This window comes from Hippoglossus hippoglossus, chromosome 20, assembly GCF_009819705.1.
Source record: "Hippoglossus hippoglossus isolate fHipHip1 chromosome 20, fHipHip1.pri, whole genome shotgun sequence".
In the NCBI taxonomy this organism is placed as follows: domain Eukaryota; kingdom Metazoa; phylum Chordata; class Actinopteri; order Pleuronectiformes; family Pleuronectidae; genus Hippoglossus; species Hippoglossus hippoglossus.
Window position 1 is genome coordinate 13581200 of NC_047170.1, and position 13659 is coordinate 13594858.

Genomic DNA, 13659 nt, shown 5'->3' on the forward strand with positions numbered 1-13659 from the left:
CTGATTAAACAGCAGTCGAGAGTAAATACAAAATAAATAAAAACCACATCTGTGACAGCTTAAGAGCACAGGCCTCAAAGTGCACTCCCATACAGTATATGGTCAATATTTTTTGGAATACATTTATGGCTTGAGATTAATGATGCAGCATATAGGTTTTTTAGCTCATGCATTAAGAGACGTTTAGCTTAGATCAAGCTTCAGATATTGGTTTTGTAAAAAATATATGAGTGTATGTTATACTGTGGGCTGTTTGTACCTTCATGGATATGCAATAAACCATGTTCTTTAACAAAAAGGCCACGGTTAATGTAGCTACCGTATCTCCACCTAATGTCCTAATTAATCTACATGAATCCAAGGCCTGACTCAGATTCCACTCAGGCTATTCAGGGAGCACTTGAGTAAAGAGCTGTGCATTTGTTTATTTGTACAATGCAAGTGCACCCAAACCCTGACTTTCCTTTAGATTCCCCATTAAGTGGCTTTAAAGTAAAAAGAAAAGAAATGTTATTTCACACTGTGTGGGTTTGAGTATTTCGGAATCTTCTTCCACATCTTGGCTGAAGCTACATGATGCTCACAGCGAGTGACACTTCAACTCAAGATGCCTTTTGCACATTGTCGTACACCCATTTCCCTGTAATGCAGCCTGACATATTTGGTGTCTTTGGAAATGTTTGTGTCGTGGCCAGAATTTAAAATACACTTCTGCGGGTTTGAACAGTGCCTGTTCCTCGCAACATGCATTTTAATGATAACCAGCCCCTCCTCCCTCTCCCTGGTGGGCCTGACAGGGGTTTAAGAGGTTAAACCCAAGGAAAGCGAAAGTCCACCGGCGACAGGATTCACATGCAAACTTACAGCTCCTATTCATTTGGACAAGGACACATGTACTTAGGTTTTCAAAGGCTTGTGGGAAGGTGAGCGTGAACATTTGCAAGCAGAGCGGCGAGGGGGGGGGGGGCGTTGAAAGGAGAGCTCAAGTTGTCGATGCAAATTTAGGCAGAACTGAAAGAGCCGTCGACTAATGAACTGCCAGGTGTCTTGTTGATTGACGTCAGTTCATAAAACATCCAGCTCGAGCTTCAACGTGGTTCAACCCAAAGTCTATGATTTTACCTTCGAAGGGAAAAAAACAATAAAAAACATCACAAAAGGATAAATAATTCTTGCTGCCCTCAGTTTTACAAACAAATGCAATTTCTTTTTAAGGACAGAGACAAATTAAGGCAATATCTAGTGAAGGATGGAGAGGATGGAGAATTCAATTCAAATCTAATTTACAGAAAGTGAATTTGTCCTCTGGGACATCTTACATTCAGAGTGAGGCTCTGTCAAGTGTTGTGAGGCGTCACAAGTTAACATATGGACCAAGACCTGGCTCATACTGACCAAGTGGTCCTGGTGGCAGAGTTGTGCACTTTGGTATTCATGCACCTCTCAGTACACACAGTGTTCGTGCCTGAAATCCCCAAATAGCGGTGCTGTCTGCTTTTTGCACCTCTTCAACTAGATAAAAATAAAAAAAATCCCTTTGGAACCAGTTTCTCTGTGTTTGGCCCATCATGGACATTTTGGCACCATCGGCATTGTTTCAAAATATCAGGTGGCACTCATCCTGGTGTTGGAATCAGTTCTAGTCGTCAGGCAGAAGGGAAGCTTGCAGTGAAATACTAAGGAGCTTTCACACCTACATTGTTTGGTCTGAACCTTCAGACTTTTCAGTTTAGTCCGGCCCAAAATAACAGGTGTGACAGATGCCTCAGAGCACAGTCTGTACCAAGAGACAAAGTATAGTTTTATACTTCCCCGCCCCCCCATGTACTTAATTCAAAACAGTTAGCGAATAAAATAAACTGACATCATGGCAACATCAGACACACGCCCCTCGACAAACCAATCAATGTGATGTGCAGGTAGACACACGGCCCACGTAGGTGATGAAGTACGTATGTCACATGTGTGTTCTCCCTTGATTGCAATGTGACAAAGACATGGACATGGACATTGGTTTGGACCATTGTCCAGACTCTCAGGTGAGAAAACAGCCTAAAAGACTTTAAACGATGCACTAAATGCAAAAGAAGATTTATATCAGTGTACGAAGACACGTCTCCTGGTCTCTACAGTCACTCTCTCCCACCGTTTTATCTGCTCCTGCAGTAAATGCAAACAATAAAGGTGAGATAATGCCGAGACTATAAAGCTAGAGTGAGCTGAGGTGAAGGCAGCAGCTGGGTAAGTACCATGCATAATATACACATCATAAATATAGTTATAATAATATTATTTTGGATATATTCACATCCAAAGTCAAAAAATATTTGATGTCCTTGCCAATAATTAAAATTACCTATAAAATGTTTTTGTTTAACACACTTAAATACGTCATAAAACAATGTAACACACAGTGGGTCTAATAACACGATTTGCAGTTTACAGCCCCACAGGCAACCGAGGGGTCACAAATAATGGCCCGGTGATGGCTCCGCAGCCGATGCAAAACAAACACATACACTGCATATTAGGAGCATAATGCAAACAAGGGCTGCCAGCAGAATAAAAAATATGTGACACATGGCTGCGCTGTGCAGCATCCGAGATCAACAATACCCATCCGCTGAGACAAATTCAAAAGCATTTAAAATGGCAGCAACACAACACATGCAAACGAAAAACAAGAATTTAGTCCCAGCTTTTCCTGTGAAGACGTAGTAGCCCGGAGAATCTCATTCATCCAACCGCACAATAAGCACACAATGCAACATTGTGAGAGTGACCCACTGAGTAGTGGGTCTAATGAAAGGCTTTGCAGGTTTCAGCTCATCAGCCACATGTGAGGTCACTGTGACGGCCGCTTCAACACAAACCGTGCAACACGACAATGACCTGAAATGCATGCTACACAATGACTTGCACTTAGTATTTGAGGGTTTGAATGAGAGTGATCATGCAAAAACAAATTCAGTATGTTACACAAGTGATGCATGGAGATGTTTTCGTCTATTTAAAATAGGGCTGGGGAATAATAGAACAATAAATATCACAACATGTTAAATTTCAATCCATATATTGCTCAGGCGTGTAAACAAAGTGAGGAGGTGTCACACATCATTGATCAACCGCAGATCCATAAAATACTGTTGTTTACTAAGTGTGAGATAAAAACCACAGTCTTTAAACTTAAAAGAATTAATAATGTGACATTTATCGTTGATATCATTTTTGTGCCTCATCGCCGAGCCTTACTTTAAAAGCTGAAAGCATCCTCTCCTGTCAGGACTGTTGACTCTACTGTACTTTGACACTGTGTTGTTGCTTCACTGGCCTCATCGTGCTCAAATCATCCTTGTTTCTGTCTCTAATACAGAATCTAACACCTCCCGGTTGCCTCAGAGAATCTATATTTTTTCCATTCTGCGCTGATACAGTCGCTTTGCCACCAGCGGATATTGAAAATAACAAAGAGGAGGACAAGTGAACTCCTCCACCCTCCAACACTGATGTCACATCCCAGGTGACTCCACTAAAGCCGGTGTCAACCATGTCACGTCCAAGACGGCACCAAAGTGAAACTACAATCGAAGAAAAATAATAAAGCACGTCCGGCTTGTTCCAGTACAATGACCTCGAATCACTATAAAAACCCAACAGGTGAGTCGGGGGTTGATGCTGAAGACACAGAGACCCACTGATCAGCTGCAAAGCACAATGCAAATATCCATCTGGTGAGTTACGGGCCACATGGTCTCATTGGTCCGACACCTCCACAGGAGCAGGTGAGCTCACAGATGGCTCCGGCTCCAGACATCACAATTTCACAATGTCTAATATATGCAACAGGGCAAATAGGCTGCGGCTCCATTAAACCAGCCATGTATATTATGCAGCATGTCCCCGTACACAACAGACAGCTTCAACAGTGGTCAGACAGTGACTTCCATTTACTGTTTAACGCTCCTCGCAGTAAAGTCCTTGGTGACGCTGCAGACTCCAGTTTAACAGCTTCATGTTCCTCTCAGGCCATTTTCCTCCTTTAACTATATCTAATTTATCTTTGCTGATCAGGATCCATTGAAGCAGAAGTTACAGCCACTTCCTGTTGGGGAAGTCCTGGACAAAGTTCTTCTTCTCTTGTTCGCTTTTTACGCTGGAGAGCTGCTGCATTGTGCTGCGTGCTGCCCCCTGCTGACGAAGATTTGAAGTGTGTTTGTTTGTTTATTGGTTTGTTAATAATTACGGAACTAATTTTCTAGAAACCTGTTGGAACGATGGGACCGGGGCCAAGACGGAAAAAACATAAAATTCTGGTGCGGATCCTTTCTTTATCATTGCGAGGAAGGTCGTTTGTAACCTTTTGGTCTGGGATAATCTGGGATATTTATGGGACTGATATTTATGATGGTGTGTGTAATTTTATCCAGAATTCATTTCTATGAAACTTGGGACCTGGGCCAAGACCGAACCAAATCTTTGGTGCAGATCCAGACAATTACTACACTTTCTCTATTATTGCGAGAGTAGGAGGATTTTTTGGGACATTTTAAACAATTTCCTAGGGAATAATGTACGGACACTGATGAACTTGTGTGTGCAATTTGGTGCAGATCCAAATTGATTTAGCGAATTTGGTTTCATCAGGGGACTGTTGGGCCTTGATGGAGATGTGCACTCTACTGAGTGCCGTTCTTGTTTGTTGATTTATTAGTCAGCAGGAGAGAGACACAAAAACCGCTGAACCGATTCCTACCAAACTTGGTGGACGGATGGGGCACGAGTCGGGGAAGAACCCTTTACATTTTGGTGCAGGTGCAGATTAAGGGGCAGATTCAAGTTTTTCTTTTTTAACATTTTTTACAAATTCACCAAACCCGTCATAACTGGAGAGCAAAAATAAAATTCAGGTCATCACATTATCTGTGGAGCAACTGTGGCTCAATAACCCTCCTCTGTTCCTTTGTATTTTCCTGATGTATGATGCTGCAGCCTCACTCATCTAATTCATTATTCATAAGAGAAATGGTTAATAAGCATAAAGAGCGCCCCACTGTGTATTTACAATACATTCCCACAGTTAAATAAACAGGTCAACACCGGAGGTGTGTATTCTGTCTGAATACATAAAGTAACTACTAGAAACAGCACTGGCGTATTTCAGCTGTCTGAAGCTGGAGGCTGTCATTCCCACAGTTGAATTGACATAAATCAAGTCTTTTGCGGCAGCCTATAAATCCATATGACGAAAACTCAGAACTAAGTAGGTAATTGGCAAAATTGTTGCTCCATCTCAGCTGCCACTAGTCACCTGGCAGTGTCGAGCAGATGGCGCTTTATGTATTTATAATTGTCCAAACATTGTAAGAACCTCTCAGTATTTGGATCCTGTGCACGCTAATTAGCTTGATGGATTTAAATTAGAGCGCTTGAAATCTAGCACATCGCAAAAAACCTTGTGTCAGTGTGTGCACGTGCATCGGTGTTGTCCAGACATGATGTATGGACCCTGTGTGCGAGCAAGGCCCCCCCCCTGTCTGTTCCTAACGGCCGGCATCCGGCGTCCATTACCCTGCTATTCAACACGGTGTCACGGGGTACTCTCGGGGCGGCAGAGCCAGAAAGTCGTACTCATATTTACGATCTTTCCCAGCAGAGTTGTAAAACTCCGCAAAACTAATATGCTTGATGAAATAAAACTGCTGAAGGTATCGACACCATACATTTGTTACTCCGCCAAACGATTTGAGAGAGGCCGAGTGATGCATGTGGCAACCTGGATTTGATTTACTTTGTTAAGACTGCGAAAACAGAGCATTTAGAGGAACCTCAGAAGCTACTACTTGCATTTTTTACGTAAGCGGTCTGACATACCGCGCTTTGCTTCACCTCCGACATTCAACGATGTGCCGTGGCTGATTAGTTTGGCATAAATTAGTAAAAATATTCTATATATCTGCAGCTAATGACGCATGCCAGCATTCTCCGGATTCCTCCTTGTGAAGAAGTAATTATACAAAAATCTGTCACATCCTTCCTTCAGTGCTTCTACACTTTTGAATAAATGAATAAATTAGAAGTGTATGAATGACAGTGACACATAATACCATCTGCCGTGAGGTGAGACAAATGAAACCGATCGATTCCTCCAGCCTGACGAGCCTCTCGCGTAACTATCGACAAAAAGCGGCGCAGCGCTCGTCGAGTGATATATGTCAACTAATTTTTTGGAGACATTTTCTAATCTGGAAATTATTTCACCTTGGCGGGTATTACTTTAATGGGAAGTGCTAGACCGTGACTGACTGCCGGTGTCACCGCACAAGATCCTAAAAAAAAGGAGCGAGTGCCTCTGAGGACGACTTAATCTCCAAAAAGCTGCAGCTGCGCTCTGACATTGACATTGTGCTGCTGCAAACTCTTTACATTCGGATGAAAAGGCTCAGACGAGTGTAGAGACGACCGAGGTGCAGATGCTGCAGACGTGACTTGGTAAATACAGCATGTTCCACATCACAAGCCAGATGACATATTGTGCGACGTAGAACAAGCATTTGTCTTGTGAGGATCTGGGTTCAGTTGTTATCACGCGATGTGGAACTGTGGTTATTCAGGGTCATGGAGGGCAGCGAATGGAGTCAGCTAGTTGCCGGGCAACCTTAGGCTTGGATAAGGCCACTGCTGCCAGCCACTGTGTATAAGATGTAGTTAAAGCACACAGATCCATGCAAAACCAACATGTGGTTTCATATTTCTCTTGGTGTACAGATGTGTCACATGTTACTTAGCTGTCTTCTCCTCAGACGCCCTGGTGGGCAGACTCAGAGTTGCTTCTTCCTGTTTTTCTGAGCCAATCGAATTCTAGTTCTAGTTCAATACTCAACACGCTCCCGTCAGATTAGTATCAGTTTACCCATCTCGCCCTCAGCAAGAAGGCGAAAGAGCTTGTTTTTAAAAATGTCAAACTACTCATTGAGGTTAATGTCCCTTCCAGAAAGAACCCGACAACGACACCACCCAAGCAAGGTTGGTTCTTCGCTTCACTGCCGAACACTCAGGTGTCCAATAGAAACTGTAGAAAGATGTTGGGAGGGAAGCTGTATCGTTGGAAACTATTTTGAGTAAAAACAACGCTGAAGTTTTGCAACCTTTACGTTAAAATGGTGAACTTTGTCATTTCGAGTTTGTCTCCAACATTCAATCTCCTCTATAGCTGTGTTCCTGAGGGAAATAGTTAAATGGCACAGTGTGTTCTCCAGCTAGTTACTAACCTCGTCTGTGTTCTGGTTCTGGAATGGTGCAGGGTATGTTCTGGTTTTGAATAATGTTAAAAACTGATGAGAGCATGTGACAGTGAACCCAAAACAGTAAAGTGCTGCAGGGTTGAACAAAACCTCTGTGATCGCTGCAACACTTTCACATACGAGTACTCCTGTGATCCATTGTTAGTTTAAAAAAAAAGGATTAAAACCACTTAATGTGAGAGAATGTGGACACAGGAGAAACTCATGCAACACCCTTGAAAATCCACTATACTGTCAAATGTGCTCCACATTCCCTCAGATATCCGAGGATCCGAACTCATCAGCATCATCCACTTGTTTATGTAACGCGGGGGCAACGGTAATTATGCGAATACACCATTGTAATTTATGGGGAACGTGTCCTATTTTAATGTGGAAGGATTAAGAAGCCTCCGAGGCTTTTTGACACCAATTCACACGGGAGAACGAAAGCAAAACATTCTCCGCGTGTCACTGACAGCCAGATCTGCATCAACAACATTGTGCTGGGGAAAAGATTACACTGATGATGTGTGTGTTCTGCGGGTGTAGTCATCCAAACAGTTTGTTACGGTGTTGTTGTTTTTTTCTCTGTGTAAAGCAGCAAGTCGTCTGGCCTCATTTCTCCGAAGCGGTTCCCTCCCCATCTGTCTGAAGATTGTAAAAGTAAGAATGAGAATTTGAAAATGCATTTGACTTGATAGACTTTCGGGTGAGACATTCATAGGCAGTCATTTTACCTTATTAACTGTTGTTTTAAAGTGAAACCTCTCACCTGTGAAGTCCCCGAGGACGTGATTTGTAATCGTCAGAGTGAAATGATAAAGAATCCGAGAACTGCGCTCGACAGCTACACACAATAAAGCAGCTGAGAAAGTCCTCATATCAAATAATTGCATGATACATCGGCTTGTGAACGACATAAAGTATTCAGCAGATTTAATGTGAACATTCTCTCTCTTTTATAAAAAGCCTCCACTTCAAATTAAATAGAAAATGATGCTGCAGGGAGGGCAAGATTTATCTGAAATAAACAGACGCTGCTCTTTGGGCAACGAGACTCCACCGGCATCTTTACACAGAGACTGAAATATTCTCCGGTACCTTCTTAAAACATCAGCAGCTCGTTCAAACCATGAGGGCAGAGTAAATAAAAGGCTTTGACAGGACGATACTGTTTTTCTAGCCTGACCTTCAGCCCCCAATGTGCGGCACACGGATTTTCCTTCTCCGCAAAATCTTGGCCAAGTTCAGATGCTCGTCTTCCAAACAGATTTGCTCTTGTGATGTCCTGCTCAGCAGAGAACGCCCTGATAGTTGGACTGAAACATAATTACTGTGGTTCAGTTCATTATCAGTTCGTTTTTAGATCCACGGGGGCAAAGTTTGACCGAATTCACCCTCAGACGTCTGCAATCACATCTGTGTGATGAAAGCATGTTATGGGAAATGTGTGTTTTTGGGTCCAATGTGTTCAATGTCAAATTAAACATTGTAATGGTGGGCATGTTTTTAATATGATAGATGAAGACAAAATTAAATCTGTATTGTATATATCTGTATATTACGCAACTAGTATTATTTTCTTATTCTTATTCTTCCTTATTTCACATTTACTCCTCTACATAAATCACCATCTGTACGTTCTACTCAACAACATGTTTATAATGGATTGTGTTCAATGTTTCACAATGTTCTAAAAATAAATACTTTTTAGAAATAATCATTAATGATGAATAACTATTGATCCGATCTGAGTGGAGCGGTAACATTAGACCCTGCATCCTGAAATAGATTTGGAAGAGGCAGAGACTGTTGCATTACGGAATAGGATACATTCTGCAAGTACTTTTACTTTTAAGACTTAAAGTATATATAGGTAATATGGTATTTTAACCTTAGTGCATTACACAAATATATGTGTATGTTTACCTCTTTGGTAAATTAAAGAAGGGGAAGAAGAGACGCTGCAGTGTCCCTCCATACCAGTGACCTTTCTACCCTCTCTGCTGAATTTCCCTGAGGGTCAATAAATTATGGGACATCAGTGATGTTTAAAAAGCAAAGGAGACGCGTCTGGAACTAACTCAGACCATGAAAAGATTTAAAAGGCATTTCTTAATTTGTATGTGCACGTCTGTGCTTTCATTTTCACTGTGTTTTGTTCTGCTTTATATGAATAAAAATGAATGACCCGAAGTTAAAGAAATAATAAACAAACACTGGAGACGATTTATCCTGGAAGCATGAAACCACCAAAGCGTGCTGTGGAGAATTGGAGAAACATGAGACACGGGAAATATTCCAATTTTCTTTCTTGCCTGGAGAGAAGATGCAACTCTAATATCTTATGTTAATATGAAGCTACATTTAAGCTAAGCTAGCTGTTGGCTGTAGGATTTAATACAGACACGAGAGTGGTATCAATCCTCTCATATAATTATTATGTATATTTCCCAAAATGCTGAGATGTTCCTTTAAATAAATGCATTATAATCTATAATCACGACTGCAAGGATTTCCTGTCAATACGTGATATTTGTTTAATTTCAATCTATTGTTATAAAGAAACAAAATGCATATTGATGTATTGTCAAATGACGATACGGCAAAGAGAGTTTTACATCAGCGACTCCATAACAATGTGATGTGTGGACTGGCGAATGGTTTTGGGCTGTAACGGAGAAACACAGCACATTCTTTTAAGGTTCATAGCACAGAGATAGACTCCATAAAAGTGTGTCACACGGCATAATCCCGGTGATTGTGTGTTCTGCCCAGGATGGTGCCATTGTTTCATGGATCTGTTGATGGCTGGTTTCCAGCGCAATCTCTTTTGTCACATCTCCGGCTCATCATCCCATCTCCCTCTCTCTTTCTTCCCTGGAAGCAGCCCCTCTTATCTGGCTGTGCCTCCTCCCTTTCTTCCATTGCTTTATTGCATCTTGTCAGATTGAGTGTCTCTGAGCCACAACTCTCATTTTTGGATTATAGAGCCCTCGAGGGTTTTTTCCTCCACCCCCCTGCATGCATCCCCGCCTCTGCTCCTCTCCCGATTCAACTTCCTCTTCTTTATCCTCCTCTCCTCCTGCTTTCTTTTTTTTTCTTCTCCTAATATAGCAGGCCAGTATTCCCAATAAGCCTCTTATCCCAAACCCTCACCTCCATCTTTCTCTGTGTCCTCACGATTAGAGCAAGACGTCTATGATATCCAAGACGATTCATTTATTATTCTCAACCTCCCTCTGGTTTCTTGCACCTTTAGTGCTCAGGACAGGGGTCTCCATCTCCTCAGGGATTCGTACACTGTAATCAGCGGTTGCACTTGGCATTCGGCGTTTAGCTTTGCCAAATGAAGGCAGATCTATATCACAATCTCTAAACCAACAGCTTCAGCAGTATGTGTGAGGCCAGAGCGAAAATAAATAAATAAATAAAAGCAACATCTCAGCAGGAGTGGCCTACTTAGACCCACAGTTTGATGTGCTTCCATTTGACTGGTTTCACAACTTCAAGTTCCAGGAAGACTTGGCCTTTAAGCCCCGCTGAACGGTCTTGAGGGTCCGGACCTTACAAAAAGATCAACCTGATACCTTTTTGTCCTTAACGTCTCTGGTTTCACTGTAACAATGGGTCTAAAATATTCATAAAGGGACTGAGAGCTGCAGAGGGCATTCGCAGTGCTGCATCACTACACCCAAGGAATTTCCTCCGTGTTTTTCATCTTGAATAATGGGATTTGTATCACTGATGTAACTCGTTTCAAAGCTCAATCACCGTCAGCTTTTATTTTTGTTTGTAATGAAGTGAAATCGCACACATGAGTCACGCAGACAAGATTCTTTGTGGCTCCCCGTCCTCCCGGTAAATGCAGATTTCCTCCGTGAGTTCGGTGAACCGTCGCCATTTATTAAGATTTCTCGCTTCAACCTTTTTTCATCTCTGCGGGACGTCGTGTTTGTTAATTTCTCACGTCTCCGCTCGGGATGGCAGGCGTTTGCCGGGAATGAAAAAGGAAACCTGGCTCGGCCCCCCTCCCCCTCCCCCCCCCCCCCCCCCCCCCCCCCCCCCCCTTCGCTCTCCTCCTCTCACTTAGCTCGGTACCCTACGGCGCGGCGAAGCTAAGCAGACGGCCGTCCAGACTCCCCAGATCATTACGCAGAAATCACACTGGGAGAGGTGTGTGGGAAGTGGCTGTGACTCGATGTTTATTGACATTCATCTCCATATGTCATGACCCCAGCCAATCAGAAAGCACGGACTTGCATTTGGCTTTGGTTTTTTTGGTGGGGGCGAATAAACATGCGTGGTTGCTGCATGTTTCACATTTATAATCTAATCAGATACAACTGCAACACCATAGATGCAGTTTTATTTACATTCCCTATCCGATAAGTTGTTTTCAGCCTGTTTGGCACCATGCACACTGATCTAGCACAGGCGCGGCAAAACACACTGTTTAGACGATGCAATTCAAACGGACGCCCTCAAATCTGAAATGAAAACGTCGGGCTCTTGTACCCAACTCCAATTACATTCTGGCATATCAGTATGAGAATACATACTCCAGAGCAAATTAAACCCCTCGCTTAACCAACGCATCCCTCCACCCTCCACCCCGAGCAATTCAATTCTTCGCGGCGCTGAAATCACTTCCCTGACTGCACTGACAATCTCCCCATATACGAGGGAGAGCGATTCACTCCAGTCTATTTCTGAAAGTCTAATAAGATGAACCCTCACACTTGCCATGCTTAGATAAGGAGTCACTTGAGTGAGTTGAAGTGTTTACCATGGCTCAGACTTTGACACGCGCACACACACACACACACACACACACACACACACACACACACACACACACACACACACACACACACACACAATACCTCCTCCAACTGTCTTTACCCTTTAATTTACTTACTAAGAATCTACAACAAATTTACCCCCTGACACAGCTCATTCTTTACATGATTCCAGAGTCTATGTCCGTCACTTCAGCTGTTTTCAGACATGACCTCCGGAGAATGTACCGGGGAATTGGGTGCGGATTTTCTCCGGAGTTTTTTCTTTCACACACGTACAACGCAGCAGGAGATTCTCCGCTCAGACACGATCACAACACTGGAATCTCGAGCGCACAGGTGAGGATGGTGCAGCAGGAAGTAACGATTTGGGCTGACTTCTGAACAGGTGTCTGACTGGAGAAAGTCCGCAGAAAGTCAGGGTGCTCTCACTCGGACAGTTGCTCTCACACATACGTCCCCTCCAGAGAATGTCTGGAGGTTCTCCTGAGTTCACTGCATGTCTGAAAGCAGCTTTATGGAGATTTGAGGTACAGCCACAGTAACACTTACAGGAGACTGACCTTACACGAAGAGATGAAGACGGAGGAAGTAAAAGGTAGCGTTCAATAGCTGGTCTTTGGCTCTCCATCTTATCATTAACCTTGTTATCAGCCTCAAGGCGTTCAGTTCCTCTGTGTTTATGCACCTCTTCCTTTAATGAGTGCTTATAGGCCGAGCTGCCACTTTATTATAGCCTGTTAAATTGCAGAGTTGAGTGATAGCCTACATCCCACATCAGCCAGATTGCCGTGAACACTGGGTGTGATGCAAAGCTGAAGAATGTCATCCTCCGGCGCGATTTCCTGCGTCCTCCGAGGGGTCGGATCCTCCTCCCGTTTCAGATGCATCAACTTGCGATCGCTGGCATTTGAGTTGTTTTGAGGAGGCCGGGCAAAGTGCACACGGGCAAGAACGGAGCGTGATAGTCGTTCATTAGCGAAATGGTTTGTTTTTCAAGTGAGTACAAACAAAATGAGAATGTCACTCAGTAACAGCAGAATACCTTCTACCTAACAACCTATCTATCTATTTATCTATTTATCTATTTATTTATTTATTTATCTATCTATCTATCTATCTATCTATCTATCTATCTATCTGATCCATGAATTATTCTCAGAGAAATCGATGAAAATGTTGAAAAATATGATGCCCCATATGATGAAATAGAAAGTGGGAAAAGAAAAAACTCCTGGTTCCGCCCCCTAATCCGTATCCACACAAAAATGTAATAGGTCCATTCCCTGACCCATAATGCATCCCTCCACAAGTTACGTAGGAATCTGTTTAATAGTTTTTTGCGTAATCCTGCTCACTGACAGACAGACAAAGAAACGTAACCTCCTTGGCGGATGGAACCAGTCCAGGCTCAAAAGTCTAAAATGGCCGTTTGAAATTACTCACATCTGTATTTCACGGAGCCACATCTGCTCTTCGGAGCGGTTTCACCGAATGAAACACAGATGATTCTTTACGACTCGACACCACTCCCATCTTTGCATGATATTTTGTGCTTATTTTTAGAAAGTGCT